Source organism: Drosophila suzukii, unplaced genomic scaffold, assembly GCF_043229965.1.
Source record: "Drosophila suzukii unplaced genomic scaffold, CBGP_Dsuzu_IsoJpt1.0 scf_7, whole genome shotgun sequence".
Lineage (NCBI taxonomy): Eukaryota > Metazoa > Arthropoda > Insecta > Diptera > Drosophilidae > Drosophila > Drosophila suzukii.
In genome coordinates, this window is record NW_027255939.1 from 1,461,996 (window position 1) to 1,482,275 (window position 20,280).

Below are 20,280 nucleotides of genomic sequence, written 5' to 3' on the forward strand. Positions count from 1 at the left end.
CATGAAAATTGTGGGCGTCACAGGTTTATGCGGGTCAATCGATAGGTATTGATGAGAACATTACATTTCAGTCCTTATTCTTTATTCTAGCATCAAAGCTGTAGGAGCCACCGTTTTGGGCGGTTTGCGGGCGTTAGAGGGGGCGTGGCACTCTGCTGAAACAAACTAGCGCTGCGTAAGAAGCTCAGGAGTCTTCACGCCAAATCTCAATAGCCTAGCTCTTATAGTTTCCGAGATCTCAGCGTTCATCCGGACAGACGGACATGGCTAGATAGACTCGGCTAGTGATCCTGATCAAGAATATATGTACTTTATGGGGTCGGAATCGCTTCCTTCTGCCTGTTACACACTTTCCGACGAATCTAGTATACCCTTTTACTCTACGAGTATCGTATAATTATAAAACAAATTATTAAACGATCTAAAATTATAAAGATTTTAATATTTCTAAGTCGAACTGGAACAAATAACTTGTACTCGGATGCGAGATGAAGGAATCCCAGAACTATAATACAAATACTTGTCTATGACTTGGTAATCGAGAAATGCAACTTTTGAAAATTTGTTATTGAGTTCTAAGTATTCCTTGTCTAAGAAGGCTTGAGAGTTTATATTAATTTGAGGAAGGGTTTCGATCTTTCAATCCGGCTTCGTCTTCGTGAGTTCAGGAAAGCTCATCTGCAACTACATTTTGCGAACTTTTACGATGTTTTGTACAATAATTGAACCCGTGCATCCACTTAAGGCTGGCGCGATCTGTCACCATCTTAAACGGGTGCCCGTCGATGCACATCCGAAATCTCTCAACTGCTAAATCCACAGCCAACATTCTAGCTCGGTCACCGAGTTATTCAGCTTTTTCGACGTGAAGCCTATCGGAAGATTGTTTTCATCTTTACCCATCTGGGTTAACACAGCACTAACGCCGTAGGGGGAGGCATCGCGTTGGACTATAAAAGGTCGGTTGTAGTTAGGATGTTGAAGGAAGAGAGCGGAACAAAGTAAGAGTAAAATGATATATTAGATTCGTTGCAGGTATGCAGATGGAAGCGTTTCCGACCCTATAAAGTATATATATCTGATCAGGATCACCAGCCGAGTTGATCTAGCCTTGTCCGCCTGACCTTCTGTTCGACTGTCAGTATGAACGTTGAGGTCTCGGAAATTATAAAAGCTACAAATTTGGAATAAATTCCACAGATTCCTGCGCAGCTTTGTTTCAGCGAAGTGTCACGCTTTCTCTAACGCCCATACCGCTAAAGTCTGTCTGGCACCCACATTTTTGATGATTTTCTTTCCGTGTGAATTGAACTTGATTTTATTGATCAATACCAATCTAAATGCTAAGAATCGATTGCGATTGGTACGCATTGTTGCGGTTGCTATTTAAGTATCTGGCCCAAGTTACTTCTAGCCATATTAGGACTGATTCACCTTTTCCCTAACATTTTTTTTTGACCTTTGTCGATAAAAGCGCCATACAACTTTTTCATGTTTGATATCGAAATAACTCGTATACATTTTCGATCGATCATTATTTCATAACTTTCGACGTGGATTATTACGACAGGGGTGCATTGATGAACTGAAATCTTTGTATGATTAAATTAAAGCACTGTGAAAAACTGGTTTAAGACGAAGTGCCAAAAAACTTTGCGTGCGTGAACTGATAATGCAGGATCGTTATGTGACATACCGTGAGATATAGGCATACATTCGATATTACATGAACTAATGGCCGTAAAAAGGTTTGTTCTCGTTGGATCCCGTACAATTTGACAATCGATCAAAAGGCTCGTGTTTGGTGCATTGGTGGATTGGTGCAAAGAAATTACAATTACAATTACAATCTACATACCAAGTCCCAACTTTCTAGCTTTTATAGTTTCCGAGATCTCAGCGTTCATACGGACGGACAGAGACGGACATGGCTAGATCCACTCGGTTAGAGATCCTGATCAAGAATATATGTATATATTCCTGCTACATACTTTCCGACGAATCTAATATGCCCTTTTAGTCTAAGAGTAACGGGCTTTAAAATACATACACTCAAAGAAAAAACAAAAATTTCCTTTGTTTTTAGAAAATATGATTTTGCTTCAACGACGATTTTACCTATATTAAAGGAAGTATTATTTTAAAAGCAAAGTCGTACCCTAAAAAAAACAGAACAAAGTTTTGCAAAGCTTTCATACACTTAATTGAACAAATAATATTTAATTTTTTTTTTTTTTAATTTTAGATCATCTTATGGATGACAACACCACTGCCGCGCGATACACCCACGTAGATTAAGCTACTATCAATATTAATCGTGCATATTCTCAATGTCATGATGATCAAGGCTTTTCCTCCCGAATGTTCTTCTCAAGGTAGTGATGTTGGAAAATGTAGGTAATTATTCCACCAGACGGGTTACCCGGGGGTTATTGACTAGGCGTTGTTGGTACATTTTTGGCATTCAAAGATCATATGCTCAGCATATTCAGGTACATTACATATATCACATGAATTCGTACTTACAGCTTTAATATTGTGAGGAAAAACCTTATCATATGTCGAGTCAACTATAAGTCTTTTCAAAACTTTTATACTTTTGGCATTCCATTTTAGTTTATGGTGCCACGGCTTTTTTTGTATATTTGGGAAAACCTTTATGAGGTTTGATTTCTTGATTGTACGCATGTGCTTGTAATCCTAATTCCAGTTAGATTCTAAAAGTTTTTTGATTTCCGTTAGAGCATCTTTAATGTTAAGCTTAATGTCTTTTGATTCTTCTTCGTTTACAGCTGATTTGGCAATGAGGTCACTTTTTTCATTAAAGTTAATGCCCTTGTGGCCAAGTACCCAAACTAGCTCTAGCTTTTCAACATCTGAATTCTCAATTGTGTTGTGTATCTCTTGAACCATGTACACTTCTAACTTTTTATTATTGATTAAACTATTAGCCCTGAAGTAGTATGGAAACGCGGATTCTGTGACAATTAGCCTATTAATGGTCCCCAACCAAAGGTTGTTATCTTAAAGGAACATCACCGATCACGTTGGGGAAAGGTGTGATCACGTACCCTATTGCCTCATTATCACAGGTGTTGTTGTTGGTTCATGTTGGGGAATAACGTTTCCTATGATTGTAAAAATAATTTAGAAATCAAAAGAACACCAATAAAATAAATCTCACAAGTTAATGATTCTCAGATGTGGAATATTTTCAAACACTCAATTTTTTTTCCGCCCCAGAACGTTTAACTGGTGAATTGTCTAAGATTCTCTCCTTTCCACAAACGGGTCATAAACATGTCATAAAAGGGATTTAAGCAAGCGCTACTCGAACATGTACCCCTCTTCATTACCTGACCGGAATAAAAGGGACACAAGCCTGAAGGCGCATGCTCATTGACATTGCTCATGGGTCTCACGCCAACGACCTACGTCCCATAATAGGGGTTGAAGTCACGACTGCGCAACAACTCGCAAGTAGCCGACATATCTCAGTCAAGGAAATATTTTCCGTTCTCCGTACCTGTAATTTTAACTCGAAATAAAAAGTCAGATGTATATTTTGTATCATAATAATACATTTGTTCATTTATTTTGGTATTTCGAACACGTTTTAATTTATTTTCTGGCTTCGATCCGGGGATTTGCATAGAAGAGGCAGGCGCACGTTTCCGACGTCATTTCAGGATTACAAAATGTAAAGTGTTCACCATATTTCGTAGTTTTGAGATCATGGTCACCTCGATTCATGAACATAGTTTTTGTGTTCAGAAAGTATTAAAAATGCTGACTGTACGCCGGGGGTAGATGGCGTGGATTGCTGCTAGTGCGGCTGGCTTGCGTCGGGTGCGGCGGACTGCTTCTGCGCTCGATTCGTGAAGAACCCCGTTGACCGAAAGACATTATATAATTGTTCGCTTGTAAAAAATAGAAATGGGGGAGCGACCGCGGTATATTCGTTGACTGACAGAATCGATGGCTGGCCGATGGAACCGCTCATCCGCGAGCGGTAGCTCCCTAAACTTCTTAATTACGCTCTCGTTCGGCTCGATCTTGAGGACCACCTCCAGCTTGATGGCCTCGTCGACCCTCGACCGAACCGTCGCCGTGCAGATGCTCTCATCACCCACGTTTGTTGTCGGCAAACGACACGCGGCGGCCAGGGATGCATCGATGGAGCTTGTCGGGGTGCACGGATCGATGAGTGCGGCGGTGTCGAACGTCTTCTCCCCGGTCCCGACGATCACCAAAGCAGTCGGGAGGACGTTGACGCTATAACGTTGGAGAAGTGCCGCGAGCGACGGGGCTGGTGTCGAGGATGCTGAGCGCGGTGGAGGGGGAAGCGTTTGGCGAGTTGGCGGATCTTGCCGGCGCGAACGCTGCGGAGAAGCGGGCTGTTGCTTGGAGCCGGACTTTTTCCGGGAAACAAGTTCGTGCATGAGGAGCAGCGTGTGATGGTTCCGGTCGCACGTTCTGCACCGGTCACCGCTACGGCAGCTCCCAGTGGAGTGCTCGTGTGCGAGACTCTGCGCTCAGCTTTAGGAACCTCTGACACTTCCGAAGAGGATGGATTCCGCGGCAAACTCGGCATCGGTAGGATTGAATACCTCTCGTACGTCTGCTAACCAATGCCTGAGCGCTACGTGGACGGGGAGCCATTTTCCTGGTTAGAGTGTGGATAAGGAAAAAACAAACAGGGCTGATAAACAATGATGTGGATAATGGCTACGGACTAAGGTGTATAAGAAACGCGGCTCGTTACTAGGTAGTTTTGGACGGCTCTCTTGGAAGAAGAACCACCTTGGTCACTGGGCGTTTGACAATGCCGCGTGCCGTACGAATGTCGACTACGCGGAGATTGCCATCGGTTTAAGGAAAAACGGAGTATGTTCTTCCTTAATGACGACCATGTCGCCGACGCGCAGATTTTATGTTGGAACTTGCCTCTTGCTGCTCTTGTGGAGCTCCTTAAGGTACTCATCCTTCCATCGAGTGCGGAATTGTTGATGGGGAGACTTTAAGTGCTGCCACCGGTTCAGAATGGACTTGGATTCGCCCTTTACTTCAGGTTGCAGAAGAGGTCCACCGACAAGAAAGTGCCATGTTGTGAACGCTATGAGATCAGATGGATCCTCGGACATAGGAGATAGCGGTCTGGAATTCAGACAAGCTTCGATTCTCGCTAGGAGGGTGGACAGCTCTTCCAAGGTGTACTTCGGTGTAGCGGTGGACTTGTAAAACAAGGTCTTGAAGCTCTTGACACCAGCTTCCCATAGGGCGCTCATATGGGGTGCCCCAGGAGGAATGAAATGCTAGGTGAGCTGCTGATGACTATACTCATCGGTCACAGACTCTTTAACGGCTTGCAGAAGGTCTCGGGAAAGCACAGTGGAAGCGCCAACAAAGGTCTTTCCATTGTCGGACTGGACTTGGCGAGGACACCCTCTTCTAGAAACGAAATGATGGATATACGCTCTAGATGGATGGCTTTTATAGAAAAACAAACGAAAACCAACACATACTCTTTTGTATGCCTTTACCAAGTTCTTTATTCTCGGTACCCCGTATCTGGACCGGGTGAGACGCACCACTAACTGATTACCACCATGTAATGAAATGAGATGAGTAAATTTTACCAGAAGCCGCGAGAGAACACATTCGTACGGTAGGATTATAGGAAGTCGTTCATCATACCGCAAACTATCGGAGGCCGTTACGCGGCCGCATGCCCTGATTAGCCCTTTCTTGTCCAGAAAGGGGTTCAGGGAGAGAATCAAACTTGCCGCGGGCACAGGACGCTTCTGACTCAAGCAGCGGTGTTCTTCAGAAAAATACCTGCGCTGAGTACAAATTGTCATGAGCCGTTCCGCGCCGGCAACGTCCTGGGCCTCTATCGCTCGACAAGTCGATGGACATATCTGCTCTATCCAATATGGAAAAAAGATCCAAAAAATCTTCTGTCGGCATAGACGCCTCATGGGTTTTGACGGCACGTTGGAATCCAGCCTGGGAAGGGATACCGTTTTAACTGGCGCCACGCGCGTCTTGGCCATAGATCGCAACTCCGAATGCCTTTTGCGAGGCGTCACAGAATCCGTGATGCTCTACGCGGAACTCTGGACGGAAGGAAACCCATCTGGGTATTCTGACCTGGTCTACGACCGAATAGCTCTGGAGAAAGCTGGTCCACCTTTAGCACAGCTCAGTTGGAAGTTTATCGTCCCAACCTAGATCCTGAAGCCAAATCTCTTGTATAAAGATTTTAGCACACACAACAAAGGGAGCAAGCCAGCCTGCTGGATCAAATAGCTTGGCAATTTGGGAAAGGACCTGGCATTTTGTGGGGGAGATTTCAGTTGATAAATCTTGTGGGACGAAGGAGAATTCATCGAAAGTCGCCTTCCATCGCCAACATTTTTAAATAGTTCTTAATTTCGAATTTAATTTTATCAAAAGCGGACGACTGAATCATGTAGCTGCCATAGGAACGATCGGAAAATATGTGGGAAAATAATATGAAACAAATTATAGCTTCGGTGTTTTCTGACATATATACTGTTGGGAATATCATTTATTGTATTTTTAAATTTAATAAATTTAACTGCAAGGGTATACAAACTTCGGCTTGCCGAAGTGAACTTTCTTTCTCGTTTTCAAGAATTTTTTTTCCTTTTTTTCTGATTTTTAAGAGATTTTATAGCGATTCTCTAAAATTCAGGGCAAAATGAATTTTTGTTCTCTAAAAAATTTTCAAATTGCAAAACTGTTTTTCTGTTTTTTTAGAAAAACAATAAAGGGCGAACTAATGTCGGAATAGAAAAAAACACCTTATACTTAAGAATGTAAACACGGATTTTAAATTAACGGAAAACGTTTAAGAAATGCTGTTCTCTATTTTAGAACTTAATTCTTAAACACAGATATTTTTATTTTTTTATATTTTAGAAAAATAATTATTGAGTGTAGCTTCCAGATCCGATTTTTGTGCTGTTTCGATTTTGGTCACCTTGCTATTTTGAAGCAGATGTATCTGCAAACGCCTGTGTACCTTAATTTATCTCAGAACGTCATTCTGTCTCTTGTATTAGGATGTCCTCGCACAAATACAATGCCTATTTCCTATTTGCTTTTTATACCCGTTACTCGTAGAGTAAAAGGGTATACTAGATTCGTCCGAAAGTATGTAACAGACAGAAGGAAGCGTTTCCGACCCCATAAAGTATATATATTCTTGATCAGGATCACTAGCCGAGTCGATCTAGCCATGTCCGTCTGTCCGTCTGATCTGATCGAATGTAAGTTCGTAGGACAGCCTTAATAGATCAATTAACTCGCTCAGAGAAATTGTTTTGTGGGGAATAGACTCCAGTGTACTTAGATAACTTTTTAAGAAGACAAAAATGAGACAAACTCCTTCTTTTTAAATTAAGATCCATTATCGCACATTTAGATCATCATATCAATTGGCAGATATTGGATAATGACCTTGGACGTAAATTTCTTCACGGGTTTGAGATATGAAAGTCGAACTGGAACAAAAAACTTGTACTCGGATTCGAGATGAAGGAATCCCAGAATTATAATACAAATACTTGTCTATGACTTGGTAATCGAGAAATGCAACTTTTGAAAATTTGTTATTGAGTTCTAAGTATTCCTTGTCTAAGAAGGCTTGAGAGTTTATATTAATTTGAGGAAGGGTTTCGATCTTTCAATCCGGCTTCGTCTTCGTGAGTTCAGGAAAGCTCATCTGCAACTACATTTTGCGAACTTTTACGATGTTTTGTACAATAATTGAACCCGTGCATCCACTTAAGGCTGGCGCGATCTGGCACCATCTTAAACGGGTGCCCGTCGATGCACATCCGAAATCTCTCAACTGCTAAATCCACAGCCAACATTCTAGCTCGGTCACCGAGTTATTCAGCTTTTTCGACGTGAAGCCTATCGGAAGATTGTTTTCATCTTCACCCATCTGGGTTAACACAGCACTAACGCCGTACGGGGAGGCGTCGCGTTGGACTATAAACGGTCGTTTGTAGTTAGGAAGTTGAAGGAAGGGAGCGGAACAAAGTAAGAGTAAAATGGTATATTAGATTCGTTGCAGGTATGCAGATGGAAGCGTTTCCGACCCTATAAAGTATATAATTAAAGATCTGCACCATAAGTGTATTAAAAAAAATCTTTATTTAATTTTACTTTTACACTGGTTACAATATTTTGGAAGAACACCGACCTATTGTTGATAAGTCTCAAACTGAACTCATTCTCTAACTCCTACTTCACTTACGATCATACCTCGGTTTTAAGCTTTAGAGCTTTCTGTGAGTGGGACTTATTGCAATTGAGTGATTCTTTAAATTTAGACTTTGGACTCCAGACTTGGGTCCAAAAATCTGAGCACCCTGATTCGTGGGCTCGATCTAATTGTTAAGTCTATAAAGTTTGGTTTTTTGTTTCATGGAAATTTCCTCTGGCTTGCTTTTAGTTCGGTAATTTTCCATTAGCTTGTTGACAATTAAATCTGGATTCTTATTTCTTAAAGGGTGTCTTGAGGGTGACTGCATAATGTGTGCATGTATGTGTGGGTGTGTGGACATGTACATAGGAGTATGTGGTACTATGGATATGTCACTCCCCCATCCGTTGAATTTGGCCTGTCCTCAGGTCGACAATCTTGGGTATAACATTATATTTTCTTCTATGTTAATTTGGTTGGGCAGATCGTTTACAATTTCTGTACTTTTTGTTGTTTCTTCCTTTTGGTTTTATATATTTTATAATAAGTTTTTTTGGTAAGTTCTTAAATTTATACCATAAATACAATAAAATGCTTATAATAATGATTACAAAGGTTGTTAAAGTAATAGTTTGAAATACATTATAATATTTTGTATGTGATTCTATTATCTCTTTTGTTTGAATATAAGACAATGGTTCTAATTTTGTTACATTATTGTTTATGTAAACACTCTGTGTATAATCTAACATTGAATTTGAAAGAGTGTATTCATCTAATTGTACTGAACAACTAAGGATTTTAATGAGGTTACTTCCGACTATAGAAATTTCTTTATTAATGCAATTTTGATTCAGCAATGTTTTAGGGATATTCCATGTCAATAAAATATTGGGTTCAACAAAATTAACTTGGAAATTTTTGTAAGTTTTCGTATATTTGCATTCAGTGTTTTCCTGTCTAATTATTCCATTTATACAATCATCAGTTACTATTTTTCCTGTTTCTTTATTAAATAATTTATCTTCATATATGAAATATTTAACAAGTATATTTTCTGTTAAAATATTTTTATTTTCATGGGGATAAGGTATAATTTCAAAAACGGGAGATTTGACTATCTCTGAAGGAATATGGGAAATAATCAAAATATCATTTGTGTCTGTTTTAAGCCAAGTTGATGTTTTGATTCTCAACAATTTCTCAGGGTTCATGTTTTTCAAAAAATCGTGTTTTAGAAATTTTGGATTAAATAGTCCCAATCTTGTCATTTGCATTCCTAATTCGATATCTTCTACATATTCTGTAAAGTGTTGTAAGTTAAATATTAAAACGTTGACTTGCTGCTCTCTTTCTCCTTTTTCTTTTAATTTGTTAATTATTTCGATTCCGTTATTTATGACATCGATAATCATGTTTAAGTCTGTATTTTGAACGCTAGTATCTACTAAATTATTGATTTTCTGTTCCATATCATCTTTATCATCATGATCTAAGGTTCCGAATAAATATTTGTAAACTGTTCCTACGATATTGAATAGACCTCTCTTACTACGTTTTGCTATTGTAATTCCATTGATTTCTCTTTTAAGTTTTTCTAATAAATATCTGATTTGGATAACATCATTGAACTCGTCAGCTTCTTTTAAAAGCTCTTCAAATGTTTGTTAGGTTTTTGTTATATTTACGCTTAAGTAATGGTATTCATAATTAGTTGGGATTTGACGATTGATCCTGTTTTTAATACAAGATATCCATTTTGTGCCTTTATGGGATTTATTTCAATTGTCAGTTGAATTACAGTTGCTAATATTATAGAGAAAACAAGGAAGAACGCTATAGTCGAGTACCTCGACTATCAGATACCCGTTACTCAAAGGGAAATGGAGATATACAAGCAGCAAACCGAGATTAAAATGCGCCACCTACCGGCGGTAGACAGATTTAAGCGTTATGGGCGTTAGAGTGGGCGTGGCAAATTTGTTTTTGGATCAATCGATAGGTATTGACGACACCAATACATTTCAGTTACAATTTTTTATCTAGCATGCAAATTGTGGGCGTCACAGGTTTTCGCGGTTTGTGGGCGTTTTGGTGGGCGTGGCAAACTTTTTTTTAGGTCAATCGATAGGTATTGATGAGAACAATACATTTCAGTTAAAATTTTCTATCTAGCATAACTGTAGGAGTTACAGTTTTGGGCGGTTTGTGGGCGTTAGAGTGGGCGTGGCAGTCTACTGAAACAAACTTGCGCTGCGTAAGAAGCTCAGGAATCTGTACGCCAAATCTCAATAGCCTAGCTCTCATAGTTTCCGAGATCTCAGCGTTCATCCGGACAGACAGACGGACAGACGGACATGGCTAGATCGACTCGGCTAGTGATCCTGATCAAGAATATATATACTTTATGGGGTCGGAAACGCTTCCTTCTGCCTGTTACATACTTTCCGACGAATCTAGTATACCCTTTTACTCTACGAGTAACGGGTATAATTATTGTCTGCACCGAGTTGTTCCTGAGTCCGTTCATTTCCTTCTGTTTGCCTGGAACTATCATCATATTTACTTTTATTCATTTTCTTCTTCTTTTTGAACTTTGATTTATAATGAACAATCTTTCTTCCTCTATTCGTTTCTTCAAAATGTTTTTCATCTACCTTCTTCAAGGTTCCTGTCTTTTTAAATGGATTTGTAGTCTTGGATTTCACTAGAGGAGCTTGTTTGTATTTTGGATCTATTTCATAGTCCTGACGTTTCTCGTTTAATTTTTCAATTCTATTCATTTTCTTTTCTTGTGTATCGTAATCAGGAGTTCCTGCATACATGAATATGTCAGCTGGTATTTGATTTGTAGCATTATGTTTTGTTTTGTGATTGTAAATGTAAAGGATTAATTCGAACTTAGTATATCTGTTTTCAATGTCTGATTCGCTTCCTATAATTCTTAATTTTTCATTTACTGTTTTATGAAATCTTTCTGTGTCCGAAATTCCGTTTTAACTTGTTGTTACTTGAATTTGTACTCCTTCTGAGTTTAGCCAGTTGTGTAAGGCTACACACATGAATGCTGAATCTTTATCTGCTTTGATTCCTTGTGGTTTTCCCATTTCATTGAATACTTTCATAATAGCTCTTTTGGCTTCTAACCAGGTTCTACCTGTGACTTCTACTAGGATAGCAAATTTTGAATATACATCGATACATGACAAAAATTGTTGGTTACCTACCATGTAAAAATCCATAACAAATTTTTCTCTTATATTTTGGATTTCTGGGGTAAGTTCGAATGTCAGTTTAGTATTTCTATGTTCTGTTTTAGCGATGTTACAAATTTCACATTCATTTATTATATTTTGAATAAACTTTTGATAATCAGGGAAATAATATTTTTCTCAAAACCACTTGATAGTTTTTTCGATTCCTGGATGTAATAGTTCTTTATGTTTTTTCAAAATTGTTTTTTTAAAGTTTGTATATGTCAATATGTCTTCGAGTCTGGCTGTACATCTTATTAATTTTGTTAAATGGTTTGTATTTATAATTTCTACGTAGGCTTTTTGGAATGTGAGGAAATCTGAGTCATTATGGAAATAAACTGCGCTCTTTTTTGTGCATAAATATTCCTTAATTATTTCCTTCGCTGAAGTTTCTGTCATTTCTTTATAAATAATTTTGATTTTTAATTTATGGAAATAGTGTGTTATTTCTGTTGTATCTTCATTTCCTTTAATTAGTTCGATCTGTCGGGAGAAGTAGTTAAATGGTCTTTCAGTTATAGAAATGTGGTTTTGGTTATCTTCTTGGGCACTATGCGCTGTTGCGTCTGCGTTACTAGCAGTTTCTTCTGGTACGTTTTCTTCAGAATTTTCTGTGTACATAATTTCTTCTATTTTGGTTCTAGATAATGCGTCGGCTACATAATTCTCTTTCCCTGGCAAATATTTAATTTGATAATCCTGTTCATTTAGTTTTATCTTCCATCTTTGTAATTTCATATTCGGTTCTTTAATATTGTTTAACCAAACTAAAGGTTTGTGATCACTTAATATTTCAAAAGGTCTGCCGAATAAATATGACCTGAAATATTTGGTGGCCCATATAATTGCTAAGAGTTCTTTTTCTACGGTGGAATAATTTATTTCGTGTTCGTTAAGGCATAACAAATTAAGGCTGGCATAACAAATGGGTTTATGATTTTGAGATAATACTGCTCCTATCGCCATGTTGCTTGCATCTGTTGTCAAAGAGAATGACTTACTAAAGTCGGGGTAAATTAGAATGGGATCGGATGTAATCAAGATTTTCATTTTTACGAATGCTTCTACGTATGGTTTGTCTTTAATGTTAATTGTTGCACCTTTCTTTAGTTTTATTGTCATGGGTTTTACAATATTTGCAAAGTTTGGTATGAATTTCCTATAGAATCCACATAATCCTAGAAATGATTTTACCTCCTTTGGGGTTTTTGGTATCGGGAAATTTATAATAGCACTTATTTTTTTCGGGTTTGGTTTTATGCCTGTCGTTGTTACTATATGACCTAGGAACTCTGTTTCTTTTTTCATAAATTCGCATTTATCCAATTGTAGTTTTAAATTCGCGTCTCGAAGTTTTTGGAAAACCTTTTTTAATGATAGAATGTGTTCCTCCAATGAAGTGGAAAAAATTATAATATCATCTAGATATACTAAACAATCTTTATAGATTAAGTCCTCTAATAAATTGTTCATACATCTTTGGAAAGTAGCGGGGGCGTTTTTAAGGCCAAATGGCATTCGGGTGTACTCGCTGTTTTTGCTATTGACTCAGGTTCCATTTGAATTTGATGGAATCCTTTAGCTAGATCGATGGTAGTGAAATACTGACATCTTCCTAACTTGTCCAGTATTTCATCCATTCTAGGTATTGGGAATTTATCGTTAATTGTGATTTCGTTTAAATTTCTGTAATCTACAACTAGTCTGAATTTTGGTTTACCTGATGCATCACTTTTTTTTGGAACTATCCAAATTGGTGAGCAATAAGGGGATTTTGACTTGCGAATTATTCCTTGTTCGATCATTTCGTTTATTTGTTTATTCACCTCCTCATCAAAAGTTTGAGGGTATTTGTATGGTTTCCTATATATTGGGTCTTCGTGTTTCGTTTGTATCGAATGTCTGATGGTACTTGTGAAAGTCAAATTTTCACCTTCCTTGTACTGGATGTCATTGTATTCGAACAAAACCCTTTTTAAGTTTTCTTTCTCTTCTTCGTTTAAATGTTCTAGTCTATATTCATTGCAATCTTTTTCGCCATATCTTATATAAAGTAGTGTGTTTCCTAACATAACTGTTTCTTTTTCGTAGTCTATTTTTGCTTTACTGTCCCTTAAATAGTCTCTACCTATTAGGATGTCGTAGCTGTTGGAAAATTGATGTAAATAGAATTTTTGTTTAGTCGGACAAATTTTGGAAGGATCTAATGTTATGCTTTTATTTATTTCCATTGAACCGTTTATTGTAAATACTTTTAATTTCTCTATTTGTTCTTTATTATTTCCAAAATTTTCTGTCATTAAGTTGATAGATGACCCGGTATCTACCATTGCTCTAAGGAGCTTTCCCTTAATCATCGCTCTTACATATGGGCAACATCTTCTAAATCCGAGGCAGTTTGCTGAAAATTTAAGTCCATTCTGTTCTGTGCACTTTCGTTTTCTCTCTGTCTTTATGACGTGTGCATTTGGAGAATTGTTCGATGTAGATGCCTGGAAATTTAGGGGATTTTGGGCTCTGCCTTGGTCTAAGTTTCTCCTAAACTCATGATAATTTCCCTGGTTTCTAGGGGGAATTTGATTTCTGTTCGTCGAACCTTGAGGATTTGTTGAGTTGTTCAGGTTGTTATTGTAACTATGTCTTGGGTAATTATGTGTCTGAGAATTATATTTTTGGTAACAATGATTCTGATGCGAAAGGTTGCTTCCCGAATTCCTTCGGTTATCATAACGTTTTGGTTTATAATTATCAAAAGGGTCTGAATCCCAATGACCTAAAATCATTGCTGATTCTTTTAAGTTAGAAAGTGTTGAGATATCCTTTTTGGATAGGGAATTATATAATCTGTCGGGAAGTTTTCTCTCAATACAATCTGTAATTGTTTTGTTTAAAAAATTTGTATAAATTGATCTTTCTATTGGATCCAATTCTAACTCTAACTTATTATTTACTTTTGAAGACCTAAACTGTAGTTTATTAACGAACTTACTTATGCTTCCTTGATATTGGGTGTCCCGCACATGTTGTATAATATCCTCGTATGGTCTATGATCCTTGAAGGCCTTGATTAGGGCTGCTTTAGTTGTTATCCATGTATTAGATTTCTCCTCTTCGATGACTCTCTGGGCTGAGTCGACATTGGTCCTCTCTATAGCTCCGTATATGATGTGAGTTTGTCGGACGTCTTGAGTAGGGTATAGTTGTAAGAGGTACTCCACTCTGGCTATATATCGACTTAATTCCGATGGGTTTCCATCGAAATATGGCAATTCCTTGATTTGGCCGATTAATTGATTCAAATGAATCTCGGACAACTGTGGTAACGTTGAGGGGTTTGCCATTTTTATTGTTCTTTTCAATATTTGCACTTTAAGTTTTCCTTAGCGCGTATTGACCGATTTGGATTTTAGTTTTAGTCTATTGGTTGTATAAATTACACATAGACTCTTTTGTTTTTCAATATTGGCACTTTTTATTTTAGGTTTTTAAGCGCACATTGACCGAATTGGATTTTGTTGTTGTAAGTTCTTCGTGCGAAATTTGCACATAGATTCTTATGCGGATCTCGGTGATTGTCTTTTATTTGTTCACTGATTATTCGCTGATCCGGATAAACTAGTAGTTTAGTATTATCCTTGTAGTGGATCAGTACCGGTGACTTGTCAAAAGGACTTTTGAGATCCTACCGACTCCGCCAATTAAAGATCTGCACCATAAGTGTATTAAAAAAAATCTTTATTTAATTTTACTTTTACACTGGTTACAATATTTTGGAAGAACACCGACCTACTGTTGATAAGTTTCAAACTGAACTCATTCTCTAACTCCTACTTCACTTACGATCATACCTCGGTTTTAAGCTTTAGAGCTTTCTGTGAGTGGGACTTATTGCAATTGAGTGATTCTTTAAATTTAGACTTTGGACTCCAGACTTGGGTCCCGAAATCTGAGCATCCTGATTCGTGGGAACGTGCCGATAGTCTGAACAGCGGCTCGATCTAATTGTTTAGTCTATAAAGTTTGGTTTTTTGTTTCATGGAAATTTCCTCTGGCTTGCTTTTAGTTCGGTAATTTTCCATTAGCTTGTTGACAATTAAATCTGGATTCTTATTTCTTAAAGGATGTCTTGAGGGTGACTGCATAATGTGTGCATGTATGTGTGGGTGTGTGGACATGTACATAGGAGTATGTGGTACTATGGATATGTCACTATATATATCTGATTAGGATCACTAGCCGAGTTGATCTAGCCTTGTCCGCCTGAACTTCTGTTCGACTGTCAGTATGGACGATGAGGTCTCGGAAATTATAAAAGCTGCAAATTTGTATTGCATTGATGAACTGAAATCTTTGTATGATTAAACTAAAGCTCTGTGAAAAACTGGTTTAAGACGAAGTGCCAAAGAACTTTGCGTGCGTGAACTGATAATGCAGGATCGTTATGTGACATACCGTGAGATATAGGCATACATTCGATATTACATGAACAAATGGCCGTAAAAAGGTTTGTTCTCGTTGGATCCCGTACAATTTGACAATCGATCAAAGGGCCCGTGTTTGGTGCATTGGTGGATTGGTGCAAAGAAATTAAAATTACAATTACAATCTACATACCAAGTCCCAACTTTCTAGCTTTTATAGTTTCCGAGATCTCAGCGTTCATACGGACGGACAGAGACGGACATGGCTAGATCCACTCGGTTAGAGATCCTGATCAAGAATATATGTATATATTCCTGCTACATACTTTCCGACGAATCTAATATGCCCTCTTAGTCTAAGAGTAACGGGCTTTAAAATACATACACTCAAAGAAAAAACAAAAATTTCCTTTGTTTTTAGAAAATCGCATATGATTTTGCTTCAACGACGATTTTACCTATATTAAAGGAAGTATTATTTTAAAAGCAAAGTCGTACCCTAAAAAAAAACAGAACAAAATTTTGCAAAGCTTTCATACACTTAATTGAACAAATAATATTTAATTTTTTTTTTTAATTTGAAATCATTTTATGGATGACAACACCACTGCCGCGCGATACACCCACTTAGATTCAGCTACTATCGATATTAATCGTGGATACTCTCAATGTCATGATGATCAAGGCTATTCCTCCCGAATGGTATTCTCAAGGTAGTGATGTTGGAAAATGTAGGTAATTATTCCTTCAGACGGGTTACCCGGGGGGTATTGACAAGGCGTTGTTGGTACATTTTTGGCATTCAAAGATCATATGCTCAGCATATTCAGGTACACTACATATATCACATGAATTCGTACTTACAGCTTTTATATTGTGAGGAAAAACCTTATCATATGTCGAGTCAACTATAAGTCTTTTCAAAACTTTTATACTTTTGGCATTCCATTTTAGTTCATGGTGCCAAGGCTTTTTTGGTATATTTTGGATATTCAGGTTTGATTCCTTGATGTACACATGTGCAGTTAGATTCTAAAAGTTTTTTGATTTCTGTTAGAGCATCTTTAATGATAAGCTTAATGTCTATTGATTCTCCTTTGTTTACAGCTGATTTGGCAATGAGGTCACTTTTTTCATTAAAGTTAATGCCCTTGTGGCCCTTGTGGTACCCAAACTAGCTCTAGCTTTTCAACATCTGAATTCTCAATTGTGTTGTGTATCTCTTAAACCATGTACACTTCGGACTTTTTATTATTGATTAATTGATTCTGTGACAATTAGCATATTAATGGTCCCCAACCAAAGGTTTTTATCTTAAAGGAACATCACCGATCATGTTGGGGAAAGGTGTGATCACGTACCCTATTGCCTCATTATCACAGGTGTTGTCGTGCACGTGAGAAAGGTCGCACTCCCAAAGTATCCAAATATGGTTATCTTAGAGGAACAAGTCCGATCATGTTGGGGAATAACGTTTCCTATGATTGTAAAACTAATTTAGAAATCAAAAGAACCCCAATAAAATAAATTTCACAAGGTAATGATTCTCAGATGTGGAATATTTTCAAACACTCAATTTTTTTTCTGCCCCAGAACGTTAACTGGTGAATTGTCTAAGATTTTCTCCTTCCCACAAACGGGTCATAAACATGTCATAAAAGGGATTCAAGCAAGCGCTACTCGATCCTGCACCCCTCTTCATTACCGGAATAAAAGGGGCACAAGCCTGAAGGCGCATGCTCATTGACGCCAACGACCTCACGGGTGACTGCTAGCTCGAATACGTCCCATAATAGGGGTTGAAGTCACGACTGCGCAACAACTCGCAAGTAGCCGACATATCTCAGTCAAGGAAATATTTTATGTTCTCCTTACCTGTAATTTTAACTCGAAATAAAAAGTCAGATATATATTTTTATCATAATAATACATTTATTCATTTATTTTGGTATTTCGAACATGTTTTAATTAATTTTCTGGCTTCGATCCGCGGATTTGCATAGAAGAGGAAGGCGGACGTTTCTGACGTCATTTCAGGATTACAAAATGTAAAGTGTTCACCATATTTCGTAGTGTTGAGATCATGATCACCTCGATTCATGAACATAGTTTTTGTCGTGCGTCGGGTGCGGCGGACTGCTTCTGCGCTCGATTCGTGAAGTACCCCATTGACCGAAAGACATTATATAATTGTTTGCTTGTAAAAAATTGGGTAAGCGACCGCGGCTTATTCGTAGACTTACAGAATTGAACTACTTAAGCCTAAGCAGAGTTCCGCGCTCCAATGCGCAGTGGAAACTCCACGGAGGGAAGATGGAAACAGAGCGGGAGAGCGAGAGAGCGATGCACTAGGAGAGCGGTGCAATTGGATAGTGGTGCCGGGGTCCAGACAGTGGGCCTGAACATTCCGCCTTCCTTGAAATCGCTAGCGTTCCAAAAAGAGATCTAAGCCCGGCCAGTCGCATACGCCTTAAGCCTGCGTACAGGCGCCGGAGAGGATCCACCGGAACACCGTCTTCTGGGCTACTGGTAGTTCCTCGTCGACAATGTGGAAGCCATGCATCACCTTCGGGTAGACGTCCGCGCCCAGGATCAGGGAAATGGTGGCTGGCCGATAAAACCGCTCATCCTCGAGCGGTAGCTACCTAAACTTCTTAATTACGCTCTCGTTCGGCTCGATCTTGAGGACCACCTCCAGCTTGATGGCCTCGTCGACCTTCGACCGAATCGTCGCCGTGCAGATGCTCTCATCACCCACGTTTGTTGTCGGCAATCGAAACGCGGCGGCCAGGGATGCATCGATGGAGCTTGTCAGGGTGCACGGATCGATGAGTGCGGCGGTGTCGAACGTCTTCTCCCCGGTCCCGACGATCACCAAAGCAGTCGGGAGGACGTTGACGCTAAGACGTTGGAGAAGTGCCGCGTGCGACGGGGCTGGTGTCGAGGACGGTGAGCGCGGTGGAGATAGAAGCGTTTGGCGAGTTGGGGGATCTTGCCGGCGCGAACGCTGCGGAGAAGCGGGCTGTTGCTTGGAGCCGGACTTTTTCCGGGAAACAAGTTCGTGCATGAGGAGCAGAGGATGGATTCCGCGGCAGACTCGGCATCGGTAGGATTACGTACCTCTCGTACGTCTGCTATCCAATACCTGAGCGCTACGTGGACGGGGAGCCATTTTCCTGGTTAGAGTGTGGATAAGGAAAAAACAAACAGGGCTGATAAACAATGACGTGGATAATAGTAGTTATTAGGTAGTTTTGGACGGCTCTCTTGGAAGAAGAACCACCTTGGTCACTGGAAGTTTGACGTGCCTTACGAATGTCGACTACGCGGACATTGCCATCGGTTTAAGGAAAAACGGAGTCTGTTCTTCCGAGTTGCCACTCATTTGAGGGCAAATGGTAATCCTTAATGACGACCATGTCGCCGACGCGCAGATTTTATGTGGGAACTTGCCACTTGTTGCTCTTGTGGAGCTCCTTAAGGTATTCATCCTTCCATCGAGTGCGGAATTGTTGATGGAGAGACTTTAAGTGCTGCCACCGGTTCAGAATGGACTTGGATTCGCCCTTTACTTCAGGTTCCAAAAGAGGTCCACCGACAAGAAAGTGCCCTGTTGTGAACGCTATGAAATCAGATGGATCCTCGGACATAGGAGATAGCGGTCTGGAATTCAGACAAGCTTCGATTCTCGCTAGGAGGGTGGAAAGCTCTTCAAAGGTGTACTTCAATGTAGCGGTGGACTTGTAAAACAAGGTCTTGAAGCTCTTGACAACAGCTTCCCATAGGCCGCTCATATGGGGTGCCCCAGGAGGAATGAAATGCTAGGTGAGCTGCTGATGACTATACTCATCGGTCACAGACTCTTTAACGGCTTGCAGAAAGTCTCGGGAAAGCACAGTGGAAGCGCCAACAAAGGTCTTTCCATTGTCGGACTGGACTTGGCGAGGACACCCTCTTCTAGATACGAAACGATGGATGTACGCTCTAGATGGATGGCTTTTGTAGAAAAACAAACGAAAACCAACACATACTCTTTTGTAATGAGACAAGCTCTACCGGTATAATTTTTTATATCAAACGGGCCGGCGTAGTCCATCCCTGTGTACACGTGAACGGACGGGAAAAAGACACTCGTTCTTTCGGAAAACTTCCCATCTTCTGGACTTGCAATCTCTTTTTGTGGATAACGCAGACCTTGCAGGAGATAACCACTGCCTTCACCAAGTTCTTTATTCTCGGAACCCAGTATCTGGACCGGGTGAGACGCACCACTAACTGATTACCACCATTTAATGAAATGACATGAGTAAATTTTACCAGAAGCCGCGAGAGAGCACATTCGTACGGTAGTATTATAGGA